The 15,638-nt window shown below is 42.2% G+C and overlaps 1 long non-coding RNA gene across 1 annotated transcript; it reads right to left on the bottom strand.

The window, feature by feature from the left end:
* Nucleotides 1–1,740: 1,740 nt before the first annotated feature.
* On the bottom strand, nucleotides 1,741–15,089 carry LOC147915099 (uncharacterized). The gene is made up of 5 exons (XR_015554408.1): nucleotides 14,541–15,089; nucleotides 13,513–13,667; nucleotides 12,818–12,885; nucleotides 8,456–8,594; nucleotides 1,741–3,830 (listed from the first exon to the last, which is right to left on the bottom strand). It is a non-coding gene; the product is annotated as an uncharacterized LOC147915099 (long non-coding RNA).
* Between the last annotated feature and the right edge of the window lie 549 nt (nucleotides 15,090–15,638).

Below are 15,638 nucleotides of genomic sequence, written 5' to 3' on the forward strand. Positions count from 1 at the left end.
CTGTGGCCACAACTGTACTTCTGGCTCTTGTAACCAGCGCAGGAGCATAGTTTTCTGTGTAGTAGTGGATTTGGGAGTGGTGGCTATGGTGGGTATTGTAATGATAGCAGTGAAGAAAAACATCAAAAATTATTCTTGATGAAGCTATACATTTAAAGAGGGTACTAATCTGAGAAAATCATTTGAGTCTGATTCTCAGGAGACCATGCTTAATAATTCAGGGAAAAGGTGAGGCAGAAATGTCACTGACTTGTGAACTAAAATACATTTCTAAATGCTGATCTTTCTGAAACTTAAGAAATGGTTGAATAAACCCAGGTATGATTATTAATTTGATATTTGAATATAACTTCTAAAATGCTCCACTCTCATTTTTTGTAGTCTTAGAGCCCATTTTAATCTTTCTCATTAAAAAGTGTCATATTGTAACAAATTAAAAAATACAGAAGTGGGCCGGCTCCGTGGCTTAGCGGTTAAGTGCGCGCGCTCTGATGCTGGCGGCCCGAGTTCGGATCCCGGGCGCTCCCCAAGGCACCACTTCTCCGTCCAGCGCGAGGCCGAGTCCCACGTACAGCAACTAGAAGGATGTGAACCTATGACATACAACTATCTGCTGGGGCTTTGGGGGGAAAAAAATGAATCAATAAAATCTTTAAAAAAAAAAAAAATACAGAAGTGTTGAAATAAACACTCCCCAGTGTTGGAACTCACCCCGTACTATACCCACTTCTCAGAGGTATCTATTGTTAACATTTCTAGACTTTAAAAAACCATATGTATGTATATTTATGTATAAATCCTTTTGAAAATAACAAATATGGGATTATATATATTCTGTAATTTGATTTTTAAAATTTTAATTTATTACGGATAACTCTATCTCATAGATACACAAACCACGTATATTTGAACCTAATTCTTTTTTTCTCATTTTTTTTTAGAAACTAAAATTCTATTTCTTAAAAAGGTAACTACACTACAATATTAAGAATTTTTACTGCACTTTTTTTATAAATAATTTTATTTATTTATTTATTTTTCCCCCCAAAGCCCCAGTAGATAGTTGTATGTCATAGCTGCACATCCTTCTAGTTGCTGTATGTGGGACGCGGCCTCAGCATGGCCAGACAAGCGGTGCGCCAGTGCGCGCCCGGGATCCGAACCCAGGCCGCCAGCAGCGGAGCACGCGCACTTAACCGCCAAGCCACGGGGCTGGCCCTTTACTGCACTTTAAAACACTTAAAATCATCTTTCTGAGCAGTAAGTTTTTCAACACAAACATTTTGTCTGGCTTTAGACAGATTCTAAAACATGACCAGAAGAGGACAAAAATCAACTAGCATTGGACCAGCATGTTAGGGCTCAAAGAGGCCAACAAGCAGAGAGACAGCAGAGCCAGTGGAACGGCCTAGTGGGGAAGCTGGAATTTGGAAGTGAAATTTAACCTCTTAAGAGGGTAGCTGGATGTATATTAATGGATACTTGTGCTTCAAAATCTGAAGAAATGTCATTGCTGTTATTATTATACATGCTGTACATATTCTGTGAAGAAAACAATATTCTTGGATTTCTTCATATGCTTGTATATGCTTCATATGAATTACATTTTAATAGCATCGAACATCACAAAGTCCTATTTACAATCTATCATGCACTAAAGTTAATTCATCATAACAGTAATAAAATGAAAAACACTATAAATTATATTTTAATATGTATCATTGTTCATTGCATGCATTTCTTTGTTTAAATATTAATTTAATTTAGGACTAAGAGCATTAAAAACCCTAATAAAAACATATCTATAATTACATATAGAGAAAAAGACAAAGAGAGAAAAGAAGAAGAAGGAAGAACAGAAAATATATAAAAATAACAACATAGTTTATCTCCATGAAGTGGGCTTACACAGGCTTTTTCTTTAAATTTTTCTGAATTCTTTTCAAATTTCTACCATTTATTCATTCATTCAACAATTAGCTTTGGGCATTTACTATGTGCCAGGGATATACCAATGATAAAAACAAATATATGTGTTATTTATAAAATCATAAAAGGCAATAAGCATTATTACAATTAACAGCATCATTTGCTGAATCCCAAGCAATGTAGACAAATAATGGAGTAAAATAGAGAATATTTCTGGATCTAAAGAGCTAAATAGCTGTTGTTTCTAGAAAGCCCTTTAGCTTCTGGTGTAAAATTTGGTTTCTCTCTTAATGATGAAAGCTTATAGATAACAACTGATAGCTTCTCTGCACAGTCTAGGGGCAGAGAAGAGCACCTTTGGGGAGAAAAGTCACCGTCGTCAGAGCAGAGGAAGTGGAAGGATTCTAGCCCAGGCGGCCCTGACATCAGGGGCAGCTGTTGGCACACTTTCTGCCCTGAGCGTGCCTTCAAGAAGCTAAAATGGTATTTACAGGAGTTCTGCTTGAAATCACCCAGAATGCTAACAACCAGGGAAGAGGAGGTACTTCTAACTTTAGTGAACAGAGATCAAGTACAGTTTTAAAAAGTGCCTTGGATAAATCTTGCCAAACCAAAAACATATCTGTCACAGTAAAGAGTATACAATACAGGCCCCACTTTGAACAGATTTTCTATCTGGGGCAATGATGCACTTGATAGATTGATTGATTCAGCTGAGATTTATTGAGGACCTATCATGTGCCAGGCACATTCCAGGTGCTGGGGAAGAAACGGTGAATGAGGCAGACAGTCCCTGACTTCTTTCTAATCAGGCACTCAGACAGTGAAGGAGCCAAGTAAATATGTCTTTCAGTGGTGGTAAGTGCTGTGAATACAAATACAGATGGGGAGTGGTGAGGAGGGCGGCCTATTGAGGAAAGGGGGTTAGTGAGGAAAGGCCTCTTGGAGGAGGTGATATTTGAACAAAGCCCTGAATGCAATGAGGGAGTGGCTCATGAGAAGATGCGGGGGGAAGCATTCCAGGTGCAGGGAGAAGGCCCAGCAGCAGCCCTGCAGGTGGGACGAGATGCGGGTGCTTGAGGACAAGCAAGAGGCCAGCGTGGGGAGAGCGGGATGTGGTGGGGGGCTGGCAGTGGGGGAGCTCACAGAGAGGTCATGCAGGCCTTGGAGGTCACGTTGAGAAGCAGGAATTTTGTTGTGTGATGGCAAAGCACTGGCGGGGTTTCAGCAGGAAAGAGTTGTGATCTTTCTGCTTTCAAAGGCTTGCTCTGTCTGCTCTTTTGAGAGTAGTCTGCAGGGCCAAGCATGGAAGCAAGGCGTCTAGTCAGAGGCGGTGGTATGAGGGAAGAAATGGTGCATTGGAAAGGTGGAGGTGGCTGCCTTAAAGGGAGGAGGATCGGGGCTGGCCTGGTGGCGCAGGCGGTTAAGTGCACGCCCTCCACTTCGGTGGCCCGGGGTTCGCAGGTTCGGATCCCCGGTGCGCATCGATGCACCGCTTGTCAGGCCATGCTGTGGCGGCGTCCCATATAAAGTGGAGGAAGATGGGCACGGATGCTAGCCCAGGGCCAGTCTTCCTCAGCAAAAAGAGGAGGATTGGCAGATGTTAGCACAGGGCTGATCTCCTCACACACAAAACAAGGAGGATCTTATTGGCCAAATAGAACACTTGCTGTGATTCAGGTCTCTTCACATGCTGTGGTGCTTTGCAAACAGTAGATGCTCAATAAATGCTCACGACTTGTCAACATAAAATACTGTCCCTGTGCTGCTATAGAAGGCAAATCCGCTGGAAGAACTGAACTCGTCAACGAAGAACTGAGACAGGGAGATATGCTCGTCAGTATTTAGGGACTTGTATCCATGTTTCCAGTAGAGCGTCAGGTCTTCCTCATTGCAGGCATCTACGACAAGAAAATAACATTCTCATAATTAGAATAACTCCTGTAGGCTCCATGAGGTCTATAACCACATTTCCTACAGCTCTGCACCCCAGTGCCGTTTGCAATGACCTATATATATTAGGTGACGAGAAATGTGTTCGCCAATGGACTGATCATACCCACACCTTCAAAAATAAAAAAAATCTCGAAAAATTAGACTCTGATGACCGGTATAGTGGGAGGTGTTTCTTGTGCCCACATGATGAGTTAAAACTCTCCAAATGGTTGCTCCCATATCTGTGTGCATTGAGCAACTCACAGCCTCACAGTCACAAGCCTGACCCGGGTCTTCAGGCCCCTTTAGTTTGTAGCTCTCTTGGATGAAATTCCAAAGTGAGCTGAGCATGTAAAGAATTGTCTTCTAAAACCAAACAGCGCTATAGAAGTTTCTAATGGATCTGGGAGGAGCAGCCGTGTAGGAGACATCCGTTGAGATTCCCAGCATTTTACCCACATTATGAAAAATTGCAGTCAGTTTTTGACATGTAATGTCAAAAATAGCTGATGGGTCAAATTAGTCGACAGGGAGCTAGTTCAGATGTTGTTAGACAGGGATCTGAGCAGGGGTCTATGTCTAGAGCAGGGTTTTTTCTGGGAACCAAAGTACACTTAATGGAAGATTGTGATTTGTACGGGAACATGAATTCCAGAGCTTTCCAGATTTGGGAAGTCTTTGTCAGTCTACATTAATAACATTAGCAAGAATATATCCTTTTTTTTTTTTTTTTAATGATACAAGCAATTCTTTTTTTGAGGAAGACTGGCCCTGTGCTAATATCTGCTGCCAATCTTCCTTTTTTCTTTTTTATCCCCAAAGCCCCATTGCATGGTTGTGTATCATAGTTGTAGAGTTGTAGCTCTTCTATGTGGGACGCCACCTCAGCATGGCTTGATGAGTGGTGAGTAGGTCCGCGCCCAGGAACTGAACCTGTGAACCCCCCGGCTGCCGAAGCGGAATGCGTGAACTTAACCGCTAGGCCACCAGGCCGGCCCCAACACCTTTTTAGGGATCTGTCCCTTTATAACTATGTGGAAACTGTAGAATATGTAATTATCAAAGCGTTTTTTCACCTGAATTTTCTTATTTGAGAGACAATCTGCCATCATCCTTAGGAGAAAAAAAACTGTTTTAGATAAATCCTTTTAACTTATATTAAGATCTTTCACATGCAAGCGTGTGGCGGTGTGTTCAGATCATGCGTCCTCGCTCTGCCAGGCAGGAGGACTTACAGCTTTCCAGTTCGAGGGAACAGTGTTGAGTGTCGAGAGGAAAGCTGCCAAAATCCGTGCAGCATGTGGCGGAAACCGTCACCCTGTAAAAGGAGAAGACAACTGCAGAGCGCTTACCCACACCGCCAAGGGAGCAGGCAGCACCGAAGCTCTCCTCCTCTTTGCCTGTCCTGAACCTTTCAGGAATAACGCAAAACAGACTTCAGCATCTCCCGTATGAGTAACGTGCAGGGAAGCAAAGCCAGGAAGGTGGCTGATTTGCTTAAGACGGAGTTAATGAGAGAATTCCTGCTGGAGTAATTGCTTCTGACCTCACCACTTCCTGGTCAGCTCCCTCCACGTTTTCTGGCTCTGCTGTCTTCAAAAAAACACACTTCAAAGAGAGAAGACTTAAATAGGTTTAAATATTTTCTGCCTTTTGGAAGAGCCAAACTTAAATAGTCTCTAGCAATAAAGGCTGGAATGGTGGTAATAAAACCTGTGGGTAAAAAGCAAGTTTACCTGAGAAAGTTCTCTTTCCAGGAGTGAGGGAAAAGCCTAGAGCATTTTTAGTTATAGATTTACATGCACAATGCATAATTCAGGTGCTATTAAGTCAAAAGGCTTGCATATTGATGAGGATGGTTTTTCACATTTTATATCCTCCTAGATTTTCCCAGCTTCAGGGACAGGCTGCTGTACTATGATCCTGCCTCAAAGTAGAGACTCTGGTAACCACAATAGCAGATCAGAGGTTCATAAAAGGACCTTGAGCAAGTCTGCAAAAGACAAAGGCAACAGCTGCTCCTGCCTATGGTGCCCCAAGCTACCCAGAGAAGTAGAATCATTTCATCTCCAGCGGTTGAATTCTACTGTTGACAGTCTTCTCCATCGATAGATAGCCAAGCCAGGGCCGTGTCTGGATGACTTTGTGTCACAAAACGTACTCATTTGGGCATATTCCTAGTATTTTAGAGCTGGAGGGGACCTCCGACGTCTTTGAGTCTCCCTCCCTCATAGGACACATGAGTAAATTAATGACCAAGGAGGTCAGGTGGGTGGTGTTAGAGAAAAAATTATTCATGACACTTGTTAAAGAAGGGTAAGGAAGACTTTATTCAGGGGGCTACTATAAGGGCTTTTTTCATAAGGGAGAGAGATTGGGCTCAACTCCAAATATAACAAGGAAAAGCTGGAATTTATAGTCAAGGAGCAGGGGTGGGGGGCAGTGGATGAAAAATTACTCAGAGGAAACATCAGGAGTAAGGGGGATCCTGCTAAATGGACCTCACAGGATTCTGGCTGAGGACAGGCCAGGGTGATCAGACATCACCTGGGGGTGGTGGAGGAGGAGGAACCTGATCAGATGTGAGGATGACCAGACACTGAGGATGGGGGACTCAGAACTCATCAAAGCTGTTATACGCACAGGTAGGTTTATTGCAATGAAAGATACAGGTGAAAATCAGCAATGGAAAAGGAGCACAGGGCAGCCCTGGGGAGACAGGAGCAGGTTCCCACTTGTCCTGCTCCAGTGCAGTGCTGTGGACGGTGCTGGATTCTCTGAGCAACGGCGTGTGACAACACGCACGGAGTATTGCCACCCGGGGAAGCTACCGAGCCTTGGGGTCCAAAATATTTATTGAGGGTTGGTCACTCAGGTGCGGCTGACCTTGGTCTCCAGCTCCTCAGAGGCCAAGCTGAAACTGTTTGGCTCAAGGCCCCCACCCTGGATCACACTGTGAGCATCGACTCTGGCGTGGCCCTGGGCCTCCGTAAACAAAGACACTCTTATCAGGCAGGACATTCCAAGGGCTTGGAGGTTACCTTCCAGGAGCCCAGCAAGGGCCAAATCTTTCTTTGGAATGTGCAGGGTAAGGACAATCCACTGAGTTAATTCTTTAGAGGACATCCCTCATCAAAATATGTAATTTAACAGTAGATTCCTTGGCCAGATGTTTCTGTTCTGCTTCTGACTCCTGGTGAGGCTTGACTCCAGTGAGTCCTATGTTACTCTAGATTTACAAGTCCTGTTGAACGTCGTACTTTCCTTTTTTTATTGACAGCCTTTGTGAAACGTCTGGCAGTAGCACCTTTGTACTAAAGCGAGCAAGACGTTTTTAAATGAACAAAAATAATCATATTAGTTTCCTATTGCCACTGTAACAAATTACCACAAACTTGATGACTTAGAACAACAGAAATTTATTCTCTCACAGTTCTGGAGGCCAGAAGTCTGAAATTAGAACACTGGGCTGAAATCAAGGTGTCAGAAAGGGGCTGCTCCCTCCAGAGGCTCTGGGGGAAAACTCATTCCTTGCCTCTTACAGCTGCTGGCAGCTGCCAGCATTCCTGGGCTGCTGGCAGCATCACTCCAATCTCTGGCTTCATGGTCACATTGCCTTCTACTCTTGTGTGTCAAATCTTCCTCTGCCTTTCTCTTACAAGGATACTTATGATTGCATTTAGGTCCTAACTAGATAATCCAGGACAATTTCTCTATCTCAAGATCCCTAACTTAATCACATCTGCAAAGATCCTTTCTTTGCCAGATAAGGTAACCTTTACAAGATCCAGGGATTAGACATGGACATCTTTTGGGGAGCCACTTTTTCAGTTTACTACAGGATCTTTCTGGGATTTCTAAGACATGAAAAAAATGGAATTGCTTGGATTTACCAAACAATTTTAGAATTACCTATGATAACCCACTCAGTATGCACAGGACTCATTAGGCCCAAAGAACATATGGTACATTAAAAATGGAGGCTGTTAAGGCCCGTGGCTTAGCGGTTAAGTGCGTGTGCTCCGCTACTGGCGGACCGGGTTTGTATCCTGGGCGTGCACTGACGCACCGCTTCTCAGGCCATGCTGAGGCCGCGTCCCCCATACAGCAACTAGAAGGATGTGCAACTGCGACATACAACTATCTACTGGGGCTTTGGGGAAAAAAAAGGAGGAGGATTGGCAATAAATGTTAGCTCAGAGCCTGCCTTCCTCAGCAAAAAAAAAAGAGGAGGATTAGCACGGATGTTAGCTCAGGGCTGATCTTCCTCACCAAAAAAAAAAAAAGGAGGCTATTATAGCATAGTATCAGACCAAATGTTTTGAATAAAAAAATCAAAAAGGAAGTAAGGTAATTAGCGATAAAGTTGTGGGCCAGACTTTTAAGAATTTCCATAATATGGCTCCAATTCTGTTTGTCTAACCCTATTTCCTATCACTCTCAACATATGCCCAGAGTGGGTATAGTTAGACTGGGAAACCATCCTGAAACTTAGAACCAGGAAAAAAATCACATCTTCTGCATGTGTCCCAGTCTCCAGCATCACTATGCAGTCAGCAATATTGTGAGTTTAGTCTGAAGTGAGACCCACCAGCTTTGGTGCAGGCAGCCGTGGTCCAAGGAAGCCAAAGGCAGCAGACAGCTCTCCTTACATGAGACCGAAGAGCACATTCCCATCAGGGTGTACGCGCAGCATGACGTTCTCCATAGTTGTATCGTGGATGACGGAGCTTTTAGAATGGACAGAAAAGATATCAGGCACCCAAATCTTTTTGATCAATCTGCGGTCAAAAGGTCATGCTTTTGTTTGTTGCGCTAGGAAAGGAGAGTCTCTCGTCTTTCTAGTAGTGCCTGAGATAAAAAGTCATCGTGAAGTCCTAGCAGAGAGACAAAGAGACAGGTCAAAGCCAGAAGGAATATGGCTCAGGATGCCCACTTCAATACTGCCAGTCTCAGATTGATTGCCATGGGTATTAATGACCTGTAAGTGAATGGCTTATATTCTATTTTCAGGTAGATTTAGGATGAAGCTAGTGAGCCTCAGTTGCAGAGCCTGTTTCTCACCTGGCCTCTGGTGAACACTGAGACTTTCTGGGAAGTACAGAGTATTCAAGTTGGTGAAAGGAAGCCAGGTTATAATTGGAAAACATTTCTACGTTAGTGCTCTGGTAAATCACCTAAAGAGATCTCAGAAGAGAGGGACCTGAAACTCAGTGGCCCAGTATTTTATTGTGATTTCTTTTCTCATCGTAAATAAATATTCTTTTTATAATTAATTTTGTATCCATAAATTTGTATTGTTTTTGTTAAAGAAGGCCTTCTAAGGTGAATAAACTACAGTCCTACAAAAGCTTGGATACAGCGTTAATTAGAACTGTTAGTGGAAAGCAGGTTGTCAGAGGTCCTGGGACAGAGACAGTGCTCTTCCTCAGCTTGAGAGACAGGAAGAATACCACAAAACAGTGGTTCCCCAATCCTACTGTGAATTTGTTAAAGCCACACATTCCCCAGAAGCTGGTTCCCGGAGATTCTGATCTAGCATGGCTCAGGGATTTGAATTGTTAATGTGCATCTCTGTTGTAAGGAGGTAAGGATGAGGGGAAAAAGCAATATTAACACTATTTTAGCAGAAAAAAATTTTGTTAGTCAATAATCTGAGTTTTGTTTGGCTCTCAGATGCTACATTTAGTATTTCGTTTGAACAGAAACTCTCCTAGCTAACCCTAGGAGAGTCCAAGTCACTGGGTGTGGGCAATGACAATGTGTTCCACCTTTTACAATTACCTGCTTCTTACTATCATTTATTTCCCAACAATACTCGAGTTTTTCTTGAATTAACACATACAATAGAACTTTGACATTTATTATACAAGCAAAGGACAAATCTCAGTAAACTACAAATCAGTCACCAAGTAAAGATGAGTTAGTTTGTCTTTCTTAGGTTCAGGATAGAGGTGCATTGTATTGCTGCCCTGGGTTAACTTGCGAGCATCAGCCACTCGTGATTTTGGATTAGGGTGAGGGCTAATAAACAGAGCGATTCATCCATTACCATGACACTACTCTCAGGGAGTTGTGTGGGTTACTGCATGGATTGCTTTAATAAGCATATATCTAGAATTAGATGCTCAGTCTGATCTGAAGGTCGCTGGGCAGACACTGAGCCTGAAGTCAGATGGCAGATATTGGTGCATGTTGGTGATACACCAATGTTACCACTAGTTGGCACAATCATGAGAAGCAGGCTGAGCAGCGTGTTGGGAGAGAGCAGGACAAAACTCATAGGGATTTACTGTGAATTCAGGGTCGGACAAGAGAGGGTGGGAAGATGATAAATGAGAAGCAAAAGAGGCCCCACTGGGGACCACTGATAATTAGACTGCGTTTTCAAATTGGGCGTGGAGAACCCAGTGCAGCTTCAGCTGATACCAAGGACCAGAGTTGACCTTATTCAGGGGAGAGGGACGGGGTCCAGTTTGGGGGGCTGCAGGGTGCATACAATGAGAATTTTAGACGCAGACTGGGTCATTCAGGGATGACTTAGAGAGTATGCCAGGAGAGGGGAAATGAGAGCCTGTTCCTGGAGCACAACAGGGTCAAGGAAATGCCAGTAAAAGCTGTTTTTGGTCGGGGAAGAGCTGAAACTTTCTCAGCAAGACATTTTTGAGTAGTGAGTACTGTTGGTGCTATTTCCTTTGGGAGCGGGGTCATTACAACAAAGGAAGTTTCATTTAAGGGGTGATATTGAACCGAAATAAATATTGAATTAAATAACGATAAGGAGTAGAAGGACATTAATTGAAGATTGAAACAAGATGTAACGAGTCATAGAAGATTTTGTTTAGACCTTTCTAGAATTTTTCGGTGTCCTATAATTTTTCATTCAATTAGTATTTCGATGGCAATGACTAGTTGGAGGAATCACTATAAATAAAAATATTAATTAAGTATACATATGAAGAGAGTATTTGATCTTCTAATTTAAGTAATTTATATTTTCTAGGTCCTGCTTCTTTAAGAGATTGCTACTTTGTTCTCTCTCTCTTTTTCAAATTTTTATATTTAATTGTGGTATTTGCATATTACAAAAACAATATACAGAATCTAAATTTCAAAACTTATTTCTATGAAAAACACTATCTATAAGCTACAGTTCATATATCAAAAATACTTTTATTCCAAAAAGTATCCCAAAGCAACTTTTGAAAATTTCACAAGAACACACAAATATTCCAGAAAAGGGAATGAAATGCAAGGATTAACGTACAGAACAATGTACATGAAATGACCAGACTGTATAAACAACAAACCAGATCTTTCCAGATGGAAACTAGAGTTTGAAAGGAAAGTAATTTATATCCTCCCTATTCGTGGAGGAAGTATTCCCTGGTTTTATTATTAAACCACCCCCCCTCTACCCCCAAAACCAAGCTTTCAGGTTTAAAGTAGAAAATGAAGGACACTAAGCATTCTGCTAAGAATCGCAACCTCAGATGACTGCCACGACCAGGCAGGTGACACCCGAGAACGAAGCAGGATGAATCTAAGAGAAAAGGCAAGCAGGAGTTCCTGGAGGGCACAGGCCCCATCGAAAGGCCGTCACAACTGAATTGTTTAATACTTGGGGGAGGCGGGAAGAAAACTAATATTCAAACCAAATCCAAAATTGAAACCAAGACCAAAAGCAAAACATATTCAGAGCTGCATCTCACCAGTGAGGGCCTGTGAGGGCCCTTGTCGTGAACAGGGGCACACAGTGAGGTGTTGATAAGAAACAAAAGCAGCTATGGGCACGATGGAGAGACAGCACAATCGAAGAGAACAAAATGAGACAGAAAGAGTGATTCAAATATGAGAATATACGTCAGTTAGGTCAGAACGAGGAAGTGGACACTGAACATTTGAAACTATAAAGCACTCTTTATTTGGCATAGAAAGATATACTAAAATGGGCTGCATGAAGCTCTGAGACATTAACAAATTAACAGAATAGTAGTAGGTAAAAAGGAAATACATCCGAAAACAGATAACGTGCTTGTGCATATAAGTCAGCCATGGTGTTAACCATTATTTCTTAAAGTAAAATCCTGAAAAATCTTAAAATTGCTTAAGGGAAAACTGGCTCTGGTAACTACGTAGACAAGGAAGGTAGTTGTAAAGTGAAAGTAGAGATATAAAATGGAAAAATGAAGTTAGGGGACATTAAAACACAAAAATAGCTACAGTGGTAAAACCAAGTTAAGGGAGGGGGAAGAGAAAACAAAAAAGCCAGCATATAAAATGACAAAGAAGACAGAAAAAGGCTAAAAGGAAGGTGAGGGTAATGACAATTGATCAGGTTAAAGTTTTAGGGGCAGTGGTTTGCTAGCAGTACTCCATCAAAATGCAGATATTCCATTGCAAAATGAAACAATGGCAGACTCTTCCAGATTTCTAGAAAATATAAGGGAATGGACAAAGTCTCCTTAAAGTTTTAGTCCCATGAATTTTTAAAAATCCTTAGTCCTCTGCTATTGTTTGCTTACAGATAAGCGAAGTTAATACGAATTGAAACATTTGGAAGTAGTCCATCAAGCCAGGTTCCACTGTCTATCATTTTATGGGTAAGGACTCATGGTTGTGATTTCACGTTTCATGTAATTATGATCATCCTTTCTTCTCGTACAGTTGTTCCTGGTTCACGTTACATAGGTCACTATACCATGATGTTCTACAGTGCTCACCCCTGTAAAACCATCAGAAGGAAAAGAGAAGGGTAGGGAAGGAATGGGAGTTGTAATCAAGGGCAGAAAGAAGTGGGTAGAAGAGAGTAAAGCAACTTCAACTCTAGTAAGCAAAGTAGGAAAAATAAGTAACATAAATAATCAAAATGATTTATTAAAACACCAGTGATCAGAAAATATTGAGTCTCTATCCTTTCAGAAAAAGACCAGTATCTCCTGGAGAGACTTACCATGTTAACCTCTGAAATGTTGTCAAGGCTTTCGACCTGGACATCTATACCCACTGGCACTGGAGACCCTTCAGAAAGAAGAATGGGTAATACGCTGAGAAATCATTCAAGTTATTTTGGAAACATTCAAAGCAGAGAGAGATCAATGTTGCAAATAAATGACTTTTCAAGTTTTTTTTTTTAACAAGTATCTCCATTATCTATTGATATATTAGCATACATTCAATTACAATATAAAGGTACATGTATAAATAAATGTTATTTCAGTAATTATTACACATTAGCTTGGGGAAAACTCAATATTCTCCTTCTTATAATATAGAATAGAAGTGGTGTTTTCCGTTTCTTTTGTTTTTGTTTTTCTGTTTTTTTTTTTTTAGCTAATAGTGATTTAGAAAGGAACAATGTTTTGAAGGCGTGTCTAAGAGTACGAGGAACTGTGTATTCTCTATGCGAATGGTCATATTCTACAGTCAGGGAATGGAGTAGTCATGGAGCTCATGACTGGGAACTGTGGGAGTCTTTCTCTCCTGCCAAAAATCCAGCCTGTCTCACATAGGCAGTGCCTGGCGGGCCAGAGGAACACAGATGAGAGCACAGTGCTGTGCAGGAATGCCACAGTCAGAAATGTCCCCCCCAGGTCATCAGTAACCACAACCTGCATTGGGATGAAGCAAACATCCTTAGAAACGCACTTGATGAGAACAAACTGGAAGTCAGAACTGAAGCAACTTGAGACAGATGACTCCTGAGATCTGTTTGCGGTTGGGTCTCACGGAATCAGGTCACGGGCCCAGAGAACCTGGATCACGATGCAAGAATCCAGACCAGACATCTCCTGTTACACCAGCTCCGTGTGAAGGGAGAGTGATGTTAGCAACTGTTTAGTACTGTGTATGAAATTTGATGTATATATACATTAAAATAATTTATATATTTATGCATATAGTCTTCATATGCTTTCTTTCCATAGTGACCAATTCTCAATTAAATTTTATTGTCTCTGTATAGTCCCGAGATAAAACAATGCCTTCAACTATTGTTGAAAACATAGAAATCCTGTCTACATAGATCCCAGGTGGCTGGTTTAGTCAAGATTCTGGGATTTAGAAGGGTCAGGCCAGAAAAGCTGCTTTACTGAGGCTAATTAATGTCTGGATGTGCCGCATGTGACACGTATATGCACACAATTCAACAAAACACCTATTATTGCATTTTAAACGCACAGCACATTATAAAACAAGATACACCTGGCTAGTCCCTGTCCACCATCTGTGACTCCCCCATTAACGGCCGATGTTACCTTCACTTGATCAACACAGATTCCCTTTCCTGTTCTGTGGGTCTAGACCCTCAATAGCATCCCTCACGTACGAGGGTTCCAGCTGGCCAGCGCCGGGCCTGTCACTCGAACATATTTCTGCCTCAGACTTCATGGTACCCTACCTGCATCTTGACGACCAACCACCTCCTGCCCTATTAATTAATTACTTTCTACAACATTAATAACAACAATTCTATTAAAAAATTGTTTCATGATACTCATAATTAAGCGTTAACCTGGGAAAAGCTCAGTTTTATCACTTTATCAGGCTCAGCTCTAATGCTTTTGTTGTGTTTGCCTCTTTTCTTTAATTAGTAGAGATATCAAAATAAAAAGGCATGGAAAGATCTCATCCATGGCCCTCCCTGGCCTTTCAGGATGAGTAAATCTTCGCATTACCTCCAGTACTGCAAGGGACTGAAAGGTCTGGGGAGGTCTCAAGAAGTGGCAGCATGTCCTGGATACAGTTCTGGCCTCAGAGCCGCAGTTGGACCCCAGCTCCAGGACGCACACGCGATCTGGGGAAGGAACATCTCTAGGCTTGGTTTCCTCACCTATAAGATCCGAGCCGTAGAGCTCACCTTGGAGACTTATTTGAGGACTAGAAATAGTACACAGTTAGTAAACTTAATTGGAGATCAATAAATGGCACTAAATAAACATTATTGCTGCTGCAATTCAGCAAAAATGCAAACCTGTTCCTAGGAACGCAAGCCACTATTCCCGATCCAACACTCAAACGTTTAGATAATCAGTCCACTCCTCGCTGAAAAATGGTACCATGCTTCTCATAGAGCACTTATTTCATGACAAAAAGCTGAGAACAACTTAGATTTAGGATCATATGTCTTTTAAGTGGATCCTAGTTGCTGATGACTCTCTCTGCTAGCCTGGGGACAGTCTTATGAAGCCACCATAAGAGGACATATTCATGCCACCACTGGACACTGGGCCCTCAGTGTTGTGTGAAGGCTGGTCTGACAGTGGGGTAAAAATATGGCTTGTCGGTTAGGAATGGGTTCCCAGAAACGTCTTAGATTTCCTCTTTCCTCCTTCCAGTTTATTCTATTCTTGTGGGGATGAGCTCCTCCATTTCAAGGGAATGTGTTTGCCCCGGGACGCTGTCTGACCTCATTTTTGTCTCCTCTGAGCTCCACACCTAAGTGCACCTTACTCCTGGGTCTAGGAGTCTACACTGCGCTCTGACATTCCTGAGGAAAGAGGGATGGTGGGGGGCGTGTAAAGGCAAGATGCAGAATCAAAGAATTTTGGAGCTGGATAAAGGCTCCAAAGATCATTCTTTTTCCAGATAAGGAGCTGAGTCCCAGAGGGAAGCGGCAATAAAGCAGATGGGCTAAAAATCATGGAATTTGTAGCTACATAAACCTGAGTGAAAGCCAAACTTCTGTAAATCCCTTAATGCCCCTAAGCCTCAGTTTGCTCATCTGTAAAATAGGGGAAACAAATACACGGCCCCTACCTGATCAGGCTGCAGTG

This window comes from Ceratotherium simum, chromosome 15 (assembly GCF_057802395.1).
Source record: "Ceratotherium simum simum isolate JZ-2026a chromosome 15, ASM5780239v1, whole genome shotgun sequence".
NCBI classification, from domain to species: domain Eukaryota; kingdom Metazoa; phylum Chordata; class Mammalia; order Perissodactyla; family Rhinocerotidae; genus Ceratotherium; species Ceratotherium simum.